Below are 17287 nucleotides of genomic sequence, written 5' to 3' on the forward strand. Positions count from 1 at the left end.
TCACTCTGTCGTCCAGGCTGGAGTGCAGTGGTGCAATCTTGGCTTACTGCAACCTCTGTCTCCTGGGTTCAAGTGATTCTCATGCCTCAGCCTCCCCAACAGCTGGGATTACAGGTGCACGCCACCACAGGTGGCTAATTTTTGTATTTTTAGTAGAGATGGGGTTTCGCCATGTTGGCCAGGCTGGTCTCAAACTCCTCACCTCAGGTGATCCCCCTGCCTCAGCCTCTCAAAGTGCTGGGATTACAGGCATGAGCCACCACGCCCGGCCTAGTATAATACGTTTAAAATAAAAATGTTTTCTGTAGGAATTAGGAATCCTGACTACCAGAAGATCTTTATTTTATTTTGATTATGGGTGAAGAGTCTCCCTTGTATCTCTTACCAAAGGCAGCAGTGTTTTACAGGGTCATGCTCCTCCTGTAAGGTCAAGTAAGAGAAGACTAAAAAAAGAAAAAAAACCAACCATGGAAAAGCATATAGGTGGAGAGATAGATAGTGGAAGCCAGATTGGGGTAGGTTAAACAATGAGAGGGAGATGAAGAGACGTAGTTGGAAAGTTTAGACAACTCTGAAGTGGGGAGGAATGGGATAAGGTAATACTTAAGGGGAGAAAAAAAATAAGTTGAGGAAGGTTTCTTACTTTCTTTTTATATAAATCAGAGAGGCTTAAACACATTTAAATGGACATGGAAAGGATCCATGAGAACTACTGAATTTATTAAAAAAAAAAAAAAGATTTGGTGAGGCTTCTGAGAAAGCAGAAAGGCATTGATCTGAGGCATGGGTAGAGATTGGTGACTTTGGATAGGAGACACACTTTCTCTTGTGAACAGGAGAGAAGGTAAGAATAGGTGTTAAATACAGGTGTGTGTGTCCTCAAAATGGGTGGAATTTCTGTATTCTGAGCCCCCTACTGATTTCTCCCTTAAATAGAAAGTGAGGTCATCTGCTGAGAATGAGAGGGTAACAGGAGTGGAACAAGGTTGAGAAGGGAGTTTTGAAGTTGACCAATAAAATGTAGTGTTAGTGCAGGTTGTGTTGAGGCTTGTTTGCTGCTAGAGACCATGAATTAACAGCGATAACTGTCTTCTTATAGTGCTATCTAGTGCCTCTTTGAAGCAGGGTATTTTAGGGCAGTGCTACTCAAGGCATGAGCTGCGAACTATTAGGGTCTGAAACAAGATAAGGAGATTGCCACAGAATGTTAACCAGTGTACTGCTTCCTTCATCCCGCTGAACTAAATGTCAGCTGAACTAAATGATCTTGGTTGGTTTACATTCTGACACAAGCTCTTAAAAAAATTTTTTTTTAATAGAAACAGGGTCTCACTTTGTTAGGTTGAACTCCTGGACTCAAGCAGTTCTCCTGCCTTGGCCTCCCATTCAATCCCTTACGATGGTTAATAATTCCTTATGTTGGCTGGGTGCGTTGGCTCATGCCTGTAATCCCAACACTTTGGGAGGCTGAGGCAGGTGGGTTACCTGAGGTCAGGAGTTCGAGACCAGCCTGGCCAACGTGGTGAAACCTCGTCTCTACTAAAATTACAAAAATTAACCAGGCGTGGTGGCATGTGCCTGTAGTCCCAGCTACTCGAGAGGCTGAGGCAGGAGAATTGCCTGAACCCAGGAGGCGGAGGCTGCAGTTAGCCTAGATCATTGCCACTGCACTCCAGCCTGGGTGACAGAACGAGACTCTATCTCAAAAAAATGATAATAATAATTCTTTACGTTAAACTTCATTTCAAATTAATGTGTGGTTTCTCTCTACTTACTGTACGCAGACTGATGCATCATTTTGGGCAACAGTGATTTGTCTTTTTCAGTGCCTTACATTAAGAAACACATGATTGTCATTCTATCCCGTTGTTAGTGTTGGCCTTGATCACTTGTTTAAGGTGGTGACTGCCAGATTTCTCCACTCTAAAGCTATCTCCTCCTCTCCTTTTGTAATTAACAAATAACCTTTTAGGAGATACTTTGGAGTCTGTGTGAATAGTCTGTTCCGAAAAAACTTAGATTGGCATCCACTGATTTCTTGCCTTTATCAGCTATTACTGTGATAGTACAAAATGGTTTTTCTATCCCTGTATGCTTACTAGTTGATAGTCTGCTGTATGGATAACCATTTTCTTTTCCATTTATCTATCCTGGACTTATGAAATATTTTAGTCAGTACGTTATATCCATTCCTTTCTTTACTTCTTTTGACAATCAAATTGCCCTAATTTGGACAATAGAAACCTCTTAAAGTTGACAGTCACGGCTCACTACAACCTTAACCTTCCAGGCCTGAGCCATCCTCCGACCTCAGCCTCCCAAGTAGCTGGCACCACAGGAATCTACCACCATACCTGGCTAATTTTTATTTTTATTGTAGAGACGGGATCTCCCTACGTTTCTCAGTCTGGTCTTGGACTTCTGAGCTCAAGTGATCCTCCTGTCTTGGCCTCCCAGAGTGCTAGGATTATAGGCATGAGCCATGGCACCCAGTTGAGCACCTTTTTATTTCCTGGCAAAATAAGAATTTCTAGATTTATCTTGTACTTTTTCTTTTTTTTTTGAGACGGAGTCTTGCTCTATCACCCAGGCTGGAGTGCAGTGGCGCTATCTCAGCTCACTGCAAACTCTGCCTCCCGGGTTCACGAAATTCTCCTGCCTCAACCTCCCGAGTAGCTGGGACTACAGGTGTCCGCTACCGCGCCCGGCTAATTTTTTGTATTTTTAGTAGAGATGGGGTTTCACCATGTTAGCCAGGATGGTCTCGATCTCCTGACCTCGTGATCCACCCGCCTCAGCCTCCCAAAGTGCTGGGATTACAGGCGTGAGCCACCGCGCTCGGCCTATCTTGTACTTTTTCTATGCCAGCTCTCCAAGGAGCCCCAATTCCTTATTTTGGTGAAATCCAGTTTATCTTTTATGGATTATTCTTTTGTGCCATATTTAAGAAATCTTTGTCTAACCACAGGTATTTTATCCTGTTTTCTTCTTGGAAGTCCCATAGTTTTGAGGTTTACATTTAGGTCTATGATCCATTTTGAGTTAATGTTGGTATGTGGTATGAGATACGGATCCAAGTTCATTTTATATATGGATATGCAGTTTTTCTAGCATTGTTGTTAAAGGACTGTCCTTTCTCCACTGCATTGTCATTGTCAAAAATCAGTTGTCCGTGCATGTCTGTGTTTATTTCTGGACTCTCTTCTGTTCCATTGGTCTTTTGGTTTGTCTTTACACTAATATCATGCTGTTGAGTCTGTATTAAAGCCAAGAGATCTTATGTCAGGAAAACAATAGGGAAGATGTTCTGCAGGGAATCCTTGTGTCTAACTGTAGAACTAAATTTAATGACAGAGAAAAGGGGTAACAAAGTAGTATGTACTTGTTATGCGCCCTAACAATGTAGATATAATACAGTTATTCAAGAGTATAAGGGATATCATTTATGTGAATACTTCCTGAGGAAGCTGTTAAAGAATTAAGTTTCAGACAGCCAAGAAATGGTTTAATAGGCTCATTCATTGATTGCTTTATAAAACTTAACCAGGGCATCAAGAGATATTACCACTTTAAATAGATGCTGTGTGTTGTGGTATGGGAATGGTGAGGGGGGAAGAATGGAGCTAATTTCTATGTTGCTTATACTAGGGAATCAAAAGATAGTATCTAACAAAGAGAGGACTTAAGGATATTATGTAAAGATAACCATTAGGACAAAAGCCCAAACCTTTCTAGATAACAAAAGAAGTATTGGCAGGGGGAAGGAGGTGGTGGGAAGGGTAAAGAAAGGAGAGCAAAAGAAACAAATACAATGAAATTATATATTCTCACTGTGACAGAATTGAGACCATATAGTGATATTAGTAAATGGGCTTAACTGGCCTATTAAGAGAAAAAATATTTTTGGGTTAACATAGCAAAATCCAACTCTGTGGTTTTGTTTTCTTTTGTTGCTGTTTTGAGTCTGAGTCTTGCTCTCTCGCCCTGGCTAGAGTGCAGTGGTGTGATCTCACTGCAACCTCCAGGGTTCAGGCAATTCTCCTGCCTCAGCCTCCCGAGCAGCTGGGACTACAGGAGCGATGCACCATACCCAGCTAATTTTGGTATTCTTGGTAGAGATGACATTTTGCCATGTTGGCCAGGCTGGTCTCGAACACCTGGCCTCAGTGATCCACCCTCCTCAGCATCCCAAAGTGTTGGAATTACAGGCATGAGCCACTGCGCCTAGCCCAACTCTGTGTTTTATATAAAAGATACATCTGCAAAATCGAAAAACTCAAAGATTAAGAGGTTGGGCAAAGATATGCCAGACAAATATAACAAAAAGGGGTTATTATAGTTATTTTGCACAAGGTAAAACTCAGGCCAGAAATCATTAAAGAGGTAGGACACATTATAAATAATGCTACAAGCCGCAGTCTGTAATGAAGATACGTTATTGGGTACATGGATATTCATGACAGCTTTCATTTGAAAAAAAGAAGCTTCAAGAGAGTCATTAAGAGTTAGGAACATATTAATAATAGAAGACCTAAAATCCGTCTCAGTTCAAGATAGATCAACTGGACAAAAACTTCAGTAAGGCTATTGAGGACCTAAATAGCACAACTGAAAGGTAGATCTTAGGGTCATCTATTGCATATAAGAGAATATGCACATGGGATGCTCATGAAAGATGATTATTGAGGTACAAAGAAAACTCTTAAAAATTTCTCCCAGGCCGGGAGTGGTGGTTCACGCCTGTAATCCCAGCACTTTGGGAGGCCAAGGTGGGTGGATCATGAGGTCAGGAGTCCGAGACCAGCCTGGCCAACATGGTGAAATCCTGTCTCTACTAAAAATACAGAAATTAGCCGGGCATGGTGGCGTGCACCTGTAATCCCAGTTACTCAGGAGGCTGAGGCAGGAGAATCGCTTGAACCTGGGAGGCGGAGGTTGCAGTGAGCTGAGATCATGCCACTGCACTCCAGCCTGGGCGACAGAGCGAGACTCCGTCTCAAAAAAAAAAAAAAAAGAAAAAAGGAAATTCCCCTAAAATAGGTACAGTATTATACTTTGACATTATACTTTTTGGGTGAAAATGAGGAAAGGAAGATAATCCATTATATTGCTGGTGGGAATGCAGAATGCTAAAACTGGAAGGGAATTTGGCAATATCTAGTAAAATGCAAATGCATTTCCTCATTGACCTGGCAATCTCCACTTCTAGGAATGTATCTCAGAGATACAAATGCAAAATAATAAAGTGAGGCATGCTCAGTGTTATTTGTTTGTAGCACTGTGGATAATAATAAAAGATTGATATGACCGCCAATAAATGATTGGTGGAATAAACTATGGTATATTACTGTGCCGATGTACAAAAGGAATGAAAAAGATATGTATACTGCTGTGGAGTGAATTCCATGATGTACTGTTAAGTAGAAATCAGGGTGCAGAAGAATGTGTATTATATGCTACCCTTTGTGTCTGTGTGTGTGTGTGTGTTTCTTAGCTCTGTCCACTAAAAAGATCTAAAGCAACAGTATCTTCATGACAATAGGAAAGAGAAAGAGAAAATATGTGCTTATATTTACAAATAAACAACGGAGGCCAGGCATGGTGGCTCACACCTGTAATCCCACACTTTGGGAGGCTGAGGCAGGAGAACTGCTTGAACCCAGGAGGCAGAGGTTGCAGTGAGCAGAACCGCTTGAATCCAGGAGGCAGAGGTTGCAGTGAGCGGAGATCAGGCCACTGCACTCCAGCCTGGGAGACAAACAGAGACTCCATCTCAAAAAAACAAACAACAGAAGAATAAATAATTAAAAATGACTGCTAGCGGGGCAAGAAAAAGTTGGGAAGGAATTAGAGAAGAAAATTAGACCTCTGTAAATGTAACTGGTTCACAGTATTGACTTTGGAACTATGTAAATGTTTTATGAAACTAAACAAATATAAGTAACTCTCCCCGCTTCCCCAGCAAACAAAACAAATGAACATTGTTCTGTATCAACCAGATAGTTTTACCTACATAGTAAAGGATTTTTGAAACTGATTTTTAAATCACAATATTGATTGTGCATTCCTAGTATGCTATATTGTAAGCACAAAAAAACTTATATTGCATTCAGTGGTGTGTTTTTAGTGGTTATGTTGCTATTTTGAAACTTCAGGTTTCATGTGACCTAAAGCAAGCAGATACTTGTGGTAATATCATTAGGCATAGAAATTCCCAGGATAATGAGGAAGGAAAGCTCCAGGATGGCAGCTTGCAGCAGGCTTGAAAAGGTTTGGAGCTGGAGGAGGGACTTCATATTTCAGAGAAGGATACATTTGAGGGCACAAATGTAAAACTGTTTGATTAGCTGATATATTTGAACATATTGAAAAGAGTTTGCAGTTCTGTCGGAAAGTTTGCTGCTGATTTAGTGATAAATACTTAAAAACTAAGCAGATTTTTAAAATGCAGGCAATTGATAATTCGAGAATGAAATTGCTTGAGAAAGGAAATATTGTACTATGCTCTGCAGCTCAGTTGTGAATATTATTAAATGTTCATAATATATAAACATGTTTCATTTATCAGATTTCCAACTAAAATTATAAATTTGTTGGAAAACTAATAGAAATAAATGTCAGGAGGATAAGGAGGGAAAGATTTTTGGATGGGGGCTCATCTACATTTTCCACTGTAAGGCTGGACAGGTAATTCGTGTGGTTTATAAATCTTGGAATGTTGTGATTTAAAAAGAAATTGGTTTATGTACTAGTATAATTAAAGGAAACTGAGAAGTATTATTGATTAATATTGTAGGTCAGGGTAAGTTATTTTGTTTTGGGCACAGTGGTTCATGCCTGTAATCCCAGCACTCTGGAAGGCTGAGGCAGGAGGATCGTGTGAGGCTAATTCAAGACTAGCCTGAGCAGCATAGCAAAAACCCTGTCTTTTTATTTATTTATTTTTGAGGCAGCATCTTACTCTGTGGCCCAGGCTAGAGTGCAGTAGTGCAAACACAGCTTACTTTAGCCTTTATCCCCTGGGCTGAAGTGATCTTCCTACCTTAGCCTCTTGAGTAGCTGGGACTACAGGTGCATGCTACCACACCCAGCTAGTTTTTGTTTATTTTGGAACTCAGGGATTCATGAATGGGCAGTATCAGTTGAGCAAGTGGCTCAGTGCTCCACAGAAGGGGCAGGAGAGGGAAACTTTGATAAGGTGTTCTTGGCATCAAGACCGTAGAAAGTACCTAGTTAGAGGCTAGTTGGCAGTTTCTGATTCATAAAGTCACTAGAGGTTAGTTGGTGGTTTCTGATTAGTTAAGCTTAAGTTCACTTTGAGTTTGGTTTATTTTTGCTTAAATAGGAACCCAAGGTGCTGTGGCCATCTCAGCATAGTGGCCTCCCAATTCATTATTTTAATAGGGATTAAAAAGACTAAAAGTTAAGGCTCCATCCTTGACTTTTTAAAAAAGCCTAACCTTCCCTTAACAAATTCTGTCAATTCTCCTTTCTACATCTCAGAAATCAGTTGCCTTCTTTTTATCTTCTTAGTTCAGGCCATCTTTATTTCCTGAGGTCATTTCAGCTGCTTCCTAATTGTCCTTCCTACCTCTGAGGGTGCCTTCTCATTTTTGTTGAAGAGGTCTCCCCACCATGAACTGAAAACTTAGGATGCTTAAGCTTTTCAAAAAGTGTGAGGGAAACACATGTACAATTAACATATTAAGTGAATAATTATATAGCCACCACTTAGATCAAGAAACACACATAGCCAGTAACCCCAAAAGTTCCTTGTCTGCTATATTTTTATCACTCCTTCCCTCTCCCTTAGAAGGTAACCATTTGTCCAACCTTTTTTTTCTTCTTCTTCTTTTTGGCAGGGTCTTGCTCTGTCACCTAGGCCAAGAGTGTAGTGGTGCAATCAGGGATCACTGCAGCCTTTATCTCCTGGGTTCAAATGATCCTCCAGCCGTAGACTCCTGAGTAGCTGGGCGTGTGTCACCATGCCTGAATGAGACGGAGTTTTGCTCTTGTTCCCCAGGCTGGAGTGCAGTGGCGGGATGTTGGCTCACCGCAATCTCTGCCTCCCGCGTTCAAGCAATTCTCCTGCCTCAGCCTCCCAAGTAGCTGGGATTACAGGCATGTGTCACCACGCCTGGCTAATTTTGTATTTTTTAGTAGAGATGGGGTTTCTCCATGTTGGTCAGGCTGGTCTCGAACTCCTGATCTCAGGTGATCTGCCTGCCTTGGCCTCCCAAAGTGCTGGGGTTACAGGCGTGCCACTGCGCCCGGCATTTATTTTATTTTTTAATTTTTTTTTTTTTTTTTGAGACAGAGTTTTGCTCTTGTTGCCCAGACTGGAGTGCAATGGTGCGAGCTCAGCTCACTGCAGCTTCTGCCCCCGGGTTCAAGCGATTCTCCCACCTCAGCCTCCCAAGCAGCCGGGATTACAGACGTGCGCCAACATGTCTGGCTAATTTTTGTGTTTTTAGTAGAGACAGGGTTTCGCCATGTTGGCCAGGCTGGTCTCAAACTCCTGACCTCAGGTGATCCACCCGCTTCGGCCTCCCAAAGTGCTGGGATTACAGGTGTAAGCCACCGTGCCCGGGCCATGAATAAGTTTTTAAATTTTTTTTTATAGTGACGAGGTCTCACTGTTACCTAGGCTGGTCTTGAACTCCTGAGGTCAAGCAGTCCTACCACCTCAGTCTCCCAAAGTGCTGGGAAGACAGGCGTGAGGCACTGCACTTGGCCTGCCCCTCTTTTATGTTAACAATTCCTTCATTTACTTTATGGTAAATGCTGTAACCTAGCTTTGTCTGTTGTGGGACTTTGTGTGAAAGGAATGGTGCTGGTGTATTTTATTTCTTCCTATCTTCATTTAACATTGAAGGGATCATCCATGTTGTTGCATATAGCTATAGTTTATTCATTTTTAATGCTGTATAATACTTTGCACAAATATACCACAATTAAATTTTCCATTCTGTTGTTGCTGTGTATTGGAAATGTTGCCTGTTTTTTGCTCTTTTTAAAGCAATGAAGCTATTAACATTCTCGTTAATATATCCTGCTGCTCGTATATGAGTCCTGAGGTTTTGGTGTGTGTGTGTGTGTGTTTTTTGTTTTGTTTTGTTTTTAAATACTGTAAGGCAGAATTCCTGATCATAGAGAAGGTGAACGCACAAGTTAACTTTTACCAGCTCTCATATACCCACTAGCAGTTCATGTATGTTCCCGTTGGCTCAGATGTAGATGTTCACTAACATTTTGTATTATCAGTCTTTTTATTTTTTGGCAATCTTGTGGGTGTTTCCTGTTAACTTATTGGGATCTGAGAAGCTTTTCCTAAGTACCAGTTAGGTTGAGCATTTTCCATATCCATCATTTAGATTTTAGCTATTGTGAAGCACTTGTTTGAGTCTCTCCTATTTTTTCTTTTTGTTGGGTTATTTAAACTTCTTTTTTTTTTCGTTTTTTAAAAAGTTATTATTATTATTATTTTTTAAGACAGTTTCACTCTTGTTGCTCAGGCTGGAGTGCAATGGTGTGATCTCAGCTTGCTGCAACCTCCAACCCCCAGGTTCAAGCGATTCTCCTGCTGCAGCCTCCCGAGTAGTAGGGATTACAGGCATGCGCCACCACGCCCGGCTAATTTTATATTTTTAGTAGAGATGGGGTTTCTCCATGTTGGTCAGGCTGGTCTCAAACTCCCGGGCTCAGGTGATCCACCTGCCTTGGCAGGTTATTATTTTTTTTATGAGACTTGATCTCATAAAAAAGTTATTTTTTTTTTTTATGAGACTTGATCTTGCTATGTTGTCCAGGCTAGTCTCAAACCCCTGGGCTCAAGCAATCCTTCTGCCTCAGCCTCCCAAATATCTAGGATGACAAGTATGCGCCACCATGTCTGGCTATTTTAATTTTAATAGGAGTTATTTTATATTCTCGCTATCTTCTTCCATTCTGTTTGCCTATTTTATAGGGTCTTTTATTTTTTGAATTTGAATTTTTGAATTTTATGAATCTCTGTGGTAAGTACTCTCGTTTTAAGAATCTTTCTGGGCTGGGCACTGTAGCTCACACCTGTAATCCCAGTACTGTGGGAGGATCACTCAAGCCCAGGAGTTTGAGACTAGTGTGGGCAACATAGGGAGACCTTGTCTCAATACAAACAAACAGACAAAACGAGCTAGGCATGGTGGCACAAGCCTGTGATCTCAACTACTTGAGAGGCTAATGTGGGAAGATTGCTTGGACCCAGGAGGACCCAGGGCTGCAGTGAGCCTTCATCATACCACAGCACTCCAGCCTGAGTAACAGAGCAAGACCCTGTCTCCAAAAAAAAAGAAAAAAGAAAATATTTTATTTTAAAAGCTCTATAACTTTTCCTTCACATTTGGGATTTCGTTTCATCTGCAATTGATTTATATGTATGGTGAGGTTGCAGTCCAGTTTCACTTTTTATCTGCTATCCAAGCCCCATTAGCGGAAAATAGTACCATTTTCCCAGTGCTCTACACCGCCATGCTTATAAATTATGTATGCGTGAGTCTGTTTCTTTCTTAGCAGTCTGATTTCTCTTTCTCAGGCAGTTTTAATCTGTTGATCTATTTGTTAATACCTGCACCAGGGCCACACTTTTTTTTTCCTTTTAGAAAAAAGGGTCTTGCTATGTTGCCCAATTTGGTCTCGTACTCCTGACCTCAAATTGTCCTCCTGTCTCGGTCTTGGGATTACAGGCATGAACCACTGCTTGGCCCACATTCTCTTTACAGTAGTTTTTGATAGCTGGCAAAGCAAGTCCTTATGTAACCCCTTACCAATACCTGTAATTATTTTTCAGAAGCATCTTCTAATTATTTTTTAGCTATTTGAATTATCACGTAAGAATCCACCTATCAGGTTTCACAAAAAACATGATAGGCTATTGGGATTATGAGAAATTGATAAATCACTTTGGGGAGAATATTATTATGCTTCTTAATTTTTTTCCTTTAAGTCAGATGGGTAGCGTGGTAGCATCCTAACAAAGTTTGAAGGAGGCACATCGCACACATATGCCTGAAAACATGATCATCATGCTTATGAACCACAAAAGGATCTTATGCTTTCTTTAGCAACTCGTTAAGTATAATTATTCCCATTGAGATTTTGCATGTCTTCTCTTAAAGTTTTTCTAGGTACTTGATAGGTTATGATGCTACTGTAAATGATATTCCATTTTAACTTAATTCTACCTTTTTGTTCCTGGTAAATATAAATACAAATGTGTGGGGTTTTTTTTTCCTTTTTATTATTTTTTGTAGTGATGGTGTCTCACTATGTTGCCCAGGTGGGTCTTGAACTCCTGGACTCAAGTGACCCTCTCACTTTGGCCTCCCAAAATGCTGAGAGCTTTTGGCCACCATGCCTGGCCCAAATATGTTTTATATCTTAATTTGTTTTTGTTTTTTTGAGCCACAGTCTCACTCTGTCACCCAGGCTGGAGTGCAGTGGCACAGTCAGGGATCACTGCAGCCTCAGCCTCCTGGGCTCAAGTCATCTTCCCACCTCATCCTCTCGAGTAGCTGGGACTACAGGCATGTGCCACCATGCTCAGCTAATTTTTGCTCATTTTTGTAGAGGTGGGGGTCTCACTTTGTTGCCCAGGCTGGTGTCAAATCCCTACACTCCTCTGGCCTCAAATCCCTACATGCCTCTGGCCTTGGCCTCCCAAAGTGCTGGGATCCTAGGCATTAGCCACTGTGCCTGGACCCAAATGTTTTAAATTTTTTTTTTTCAATAACTTTGCTAAATCTTTCTAATTCTAGTAAGTTCTCTGTAGCTTTGTTTGGCTTCTCTTGTATCTAATCATATCATCTGTGAATAATGACAATGTTTATTATTTCCAGTCTTTATGCCTTTTCTTTTTCTTGCTTTATCATGCTGCCTAAACTCTCCATTGTTGAATAAAAGTCAAGCCAGTGCATATCTATCTTGTTCCTGATCTCAGAAAGGAAGCTTCAACATTACACCATTAAATAGGAAGTTTGCTGTAGGATTTTATATAGATCTTTTATAAGCGTATAGATATTCCCATTGGTGAGGGAGGGATTCCTGCCGTAGGATTATGAGGTTGGCCCAATACATAACATCTGACACTGGGCAGGTGAAATTCACAACAGTTTATTAGTCACATAGACTTATATAGCCCTGGGGAGGACACTACATTGCCAGGCAGGGCCACATGATGGTTGCACTTGGGACAGAGTAAACAAACAGGGACTGTGGGAGGTAGCATTTTTATGTAGTATCATGAAAGTGGGGTGCCCCTGGTTCCCACAGGAGGATGAGATTGGCTTGTTTGAATAATTATATAGGTTGGCAAGGAACTGAAACTCAATATTTAAGCATAAGCAGAAATTGTGCCTGGTCGCTTTGATAAAGAGTATTTGGTTAAGGGACCCTATCTGTGCAAGTAGAGTGGGGAGGAGAACTTGTGGTTAGGCTGTTCAAAGTCCTCCCAGTTTTACCAGAATCAAGGCAGTACATAATATTGAACCTCAATTCTAGGCCATATACCTCCCCATTTATTTCCTAATATTCACAGAGGCATGTGTGTCTGTGACTGTGTCTTTTTGATCATAAATAGATTTTTTTTTTGAGATGGAGTTTCGCTCTTGTTGACCAGGCTGGAGTGCAATGGCGCGATCTTGTCTCACCTCAACCTCTGCCTCCCGGGTTCAAGTTATTCTCCTGCCTCAACCTCCCGAGTAGCTGGGATTACAGGCATGCGCCACCACACCTGGCTAATTTTGTATTTTTAGTAGAGATGGGGTTTCACCATGTTGGTCAGACTGGTCTGGAACTCCTACCCTCAGGTGATCCACCCATCTAGGCCTCCCAAAGTACTGGGATTATAGGCATGAGCCACCACACCTGGCCTTAGATTTTTTTTTTAAATATACTTTTTCTTATGTATCTAGTGAAAGCATAATCTTTCCTTTAATCTGTTAGGTGGTGAGTTCTAAGAATTGATTTTCTAATAGTAAAATAAACTTACTTTCCTAGGCAGAAGTCTACTTAGTGATGGTATATTATTCTTTTCACATGCTGTAGGATTTGGTTTGCTAATACTTTGTTTATTGCTTTTATGTTTATGAATTACCTTGGCCTGTAGTTTTTCTTTGTAATACTGCCCTTATGAGTTTTCTTGTAGAGTTAGGTGAACTTCATAAAATGAATTACAGAGTGCTACTTATTTAATTTCCCTGAAGGAATTTGTGTAAGATTGGAATTAAAGTATTTCTTGAATATATGGTAGCAGTCAAGGACTGGGCCTTTCTTTGTGGGAAGATTTTAACTCTGGATTCAGTTTTCGTAAAGGTTTATCTATAGGACTCTTCTACTTGAGATATTATGGTAGACAGTTTCTTTTTTTCTAGGAATTTGTACATTTTATATAAATTTTCAATTTTATTGGTATAGGTAGTTGATAATAACCTCTTGGTAATTCTTTCTCTGTGTCATCTAAAGTTATGAATTTTCTTTTTCATTCCCGGTGCTGATTTTATAGGCCTTCCCTATTTCTTTCTCTTTCCTCAATATGGATTTTCAATTTTATTGGTTTCTTTGAAAAAATACATTAATAGTTCTATTTCACTTTATTAATTTCCTTTTATTTTATTTGGGAATATTTTACTATGCCTTGTCAATGTTTCCAGTACTTTTATTTTACAGTAGTAAAATATACATAACATAAAATTTACTACTTTAATCATATTCAAGTATATAATTCTGTGGCATTAAGTACATTCATAGTGTTCTGTAACTTTCACTGCTATTTCCAGAACTTTTTCATCATCCTGAGAAGAACTTTTTTTTTTTTTTTTAATTATACTTTAAGTTCTAGGGCACATGTGCACAAGGTGCAGGTTTGTTATATATATATGCATGTGCCATGTTGGTTTGCTGCGCCCATTAACTCGTCATTTACATTAGGTATTTCTCTTAATGCTGTGCCTCCCCCATCCCCTCACCCCATGACAGGCCCCGGTGTGTGATGTTCCCCGCCATGTGTCCAAGTGTTCTCATTGTTCAGTTCCCACCTGTGAGTGAGAACATGCGGCGTTTGGTTTTCTGTTTGCTCAGAATGATGGTTTCCAGCTTCATCCGTGTCCCTACAAAGGACATGAACTCATCCTTTTTTATGGCTGCATAGTATTCCATGGTGTATATGTGCCACATTTTCTTAATCCAGTCTATCACTGATGGACATTTGGGTTGGTTCCAAGTCTTTCCTATTGTCAGTAGTGCCACAATAAACATACATGTGCATGTCTTTATAGCAGCATGATTTATAATCCTTTCGGTATATACCCAGTAATCGGATCGCTGGGTCGAATGTTATTTCTAGTTCTAGATGCTTGAGGAATCACCACACTGTCTTCCACAATGGTTGAACCAGTTTACACTTCAACCAACAGTGTAAAAGCATTCCTATTTCTCCACATCCTCTCCAGCACCTGTTGTTTCCTGACTTTTTAATGATCCCCATTCTAACTGGTGTGAGATGGTATCTCATTGTGGTTTTGATTTGCATTTCTTTGATGACCAGTGATGATGAGCATTTTTCATGTGTCTGTTGGCTGCATACATGTTTTCTTTTGAAAAGTGTCTGTTCATATTCTTTGCCCACTTTTTGATGGAGTTGTTTGATTTTTTCTTGTAAAGTTACATTCTTTGTAGATTCTGGATATTAGCCCTTTGTCAGATAGGTAAATTGCAAAAATTTTTTCCCATTCTGTAGGTTGCCTGTTCACTCTGATGGCAGTTTCTTTTGCTGTGCAGAAGTTTTTTAGTTTAATTAGATCCCATTTGTCTATTTTGGCTTTTGTTACCATTGCTTTTGGTGTTTTAGTCATGAAGTCCTTGCCCATGCCTATGCCCTGAATGGTATTGCCTAGGTTTTCTTCTAGGGTTTTTATGGTTTTAGGTCTAACATTTAAGTCTTTAATCCATTTTGAATTAATTTTTGTATAAGGTATAAGGAAGGGATCCAGTTTCAGCTTTCTACATATGGCTAGCCAGTTTTCCCAGCACCACTTATTGAATAGGGAATCCTTTCCCCATTTCTTGTTTTTGTCAGGTTTGTCAAAGATCAGATGGTTATAGATGTCTGATGTTATTTCTGAGGCCTGTATTCTGTCCCACTGGTCTGTATCTCTGTTTTGGTACCAGTACCATGCTGTTTTGGTTACTGTAGCCTTGTAGGGTACTTTGAAGTCAGGTAGCGTGATGCCTCCAGCTTTGTTCTTTTTGCTTAGGATTGTCTTGGCAATGCGGGCTCTTTTATGGTTCCATATGAACTTTAAAGCAGTTTTTTTCCAGTTCTGTGAAGACAGTCACTGGTAACTTGATGGGGATGGCATTGAATCTATAAATTACCTTGGGCAGTATGGCCATTTTCACGATATTGATTCTTCCTATCCATGAGCATGGAATGTTCTTCCATTTCTTTGTGTCCTCTTTTATTTCGTTGAGCAGTGTGGTTTGTAGTTCTCCTTGAAGAGGTCCTTCACATCCCTTGTAAGTTGGGTTCCTAGGTATTTTATTCTCTTTGAAGCAATTGTGAATGGGAGTTCACTCATGATTTGGCTCTCTGTTTGTCTGTTATTGGTGTATAAGAATGCTTGTGATTTTTGCACATTGATTTTGGATCCTGAGACTTTGCTGAAGTTGCTTATCAGCTTAAGGAGCTTTTGGACTGAGACAATGGGGTTTTCTAAATATACAATCATGTCATCTGCAAACAGGGACAATTTGACTTCCTCTTTTCCTAATTGAATACCCTTTATTTCTTTCTCTTGCCTGATTGCCCTGGCCAGAACTTCCAAGACTATGTTGAATAGGAGTGGTGAGAGAGGGCATCCCTGTCTTGTGCCAGTTTTCAAAGGGAATGCTTCCAGTTTTTGCCCATTCAGCATGATATTGGCTGTGGGTTTGTCATAAATAGCTCTTACTATTTTGAGATACGTTCCATCAATACCTAATTTATTGAGAGTTTTTAGCATGAAGGGCTGTTGAATTTTGTCAAAGGCCTTTCCTGCATCTATTGAGATAATCATGTGGTTTTTGTCTTTGGTTCTGTTTATATGCTGGATTACATTTATTGATTTGCGTGTGTTGAACCAGCCTTGCATCCCAGGGATGAAGCCCACTTGATCATGGTGGATAAGCTTTTTGATGTGCTGCTGGATTCGATTTGCCAGTATTTTGTTGAGGATTCTTACATCAATGTTCATCAGGGATATGGGTCTAAAATTCTCTTTTTTTGTTGTGTCTCTGCCCGGCTTGGCAGATTTATGATGCTGGCCTCATAAAATGAGATAGGGAGGATTCCCTGTTTTTCTGTTAATTGGAATAGTTTCAAAAGGAATGGTACCAGCTCCTCTTCTACCTCTGGTAGAATTTGGCTGTGAATATGTCTGGTCCTGGACTTTTTTTCGTTGGTAGGCTCTTAATTATTGCCTCAATTTCAGAGCCTGTTATTGGTCTATTCAGGGATTCAACTTCTTCCTGGTTTATTCTTGGGAGTGTGTATGTGTCCAGGAATTTATCCATTTCTTCTAGATTTTCTAGCTTATTTCTGTAGAGGTGTTTATAGTATTCTCTGATGGTAGTTTGTATTTCTGTGGGATTGGTGGTGATATCCCCTTCGTCATTTTTTATTGCATCTATTTGATTCTTCTCTTTTTTCTTTATTAGTCTTGGTAGTGTTCTATCTATTTTGTTGATCTTTTCAAAAGAAACCAGCTCCTGGATTCATGAATTTTTTGAAGGGTTTTTTGTGTCTCTATCTCCTTCAGTTCTGCTCTGATCTTAGTTATTTCTTGCCTTCTGCTAGCTTTTGAATTTGTTTGCTCTTGCTTCTCTAGTTCCTTTAATTGTAATGTTAGGATGTCAATTTTAGATCTTTCCTGCTTTCTCTTGTTGGCATTTAGTGCTATAAATTTCCCTCCCCACACTGCTTTAAATGTTTCCCAGAGATTCTGGTACGTTGTGTCTTTGTTCTCATTGGTTTCAAAGAACATCTTTATTTCTGCCTTCATTTTGTTATGTACCCAGTAGTCATTTAGGAGCAGGTTGTTCAGTTTTCATGTAGTTGTGCGGTTTTAAGTGAGTTTCTTAGTCCTGAGTTCTAATTTGATTGCACAGTGATCTGAGAGAGTTTGTTGTGCTTTCTGTTCTTTTACATTTGCTGAGGAGTGCTTTACTTCCAACTATGTGGTCAGTTTTGGAATAACTGCAGTGTGGTGCTGAG

General features: G+C 40.1%; 1 protein-coding gene and 1 non-coding gene across 3 annotated transcripts in view; one reads left to right on the plus strand and one right to left on the minus strand.

Moving 5' to 3' along the window:
- The window catches only part of TRIM24 (tripartite motif containing 24), a 125984-nt gene that overhangs the window by 11499 nt on the left and 97198 nt on the right, over positions 1-17287 (plus strand). The window lies entirely within an intron of this gene.
- On the minus strand, positions 10983-11086 carry LOC129041864 (small nucleolar RNA U13). The gene has a single exon (XR_008503991.1). It is a non-coding gene; the product is annotated as a small nucleolar RNA U13 (small nucleolar RNA).

This window comes from Pongo pygmaeus, chromosome 6, assembly GCF_028885625.2.
Source record: "Pongo pygmaeus isolate AG05252 chromosome 6, NHGRI_mPonPyg2-v2.0_pri, whole genome shotgun sequence".
Lineage (NCBI taxonomy): Eukaryota > Metazoa > Chordata > Mammalia > Primates > Hominidae > Pongo > Pongo pygmaeus.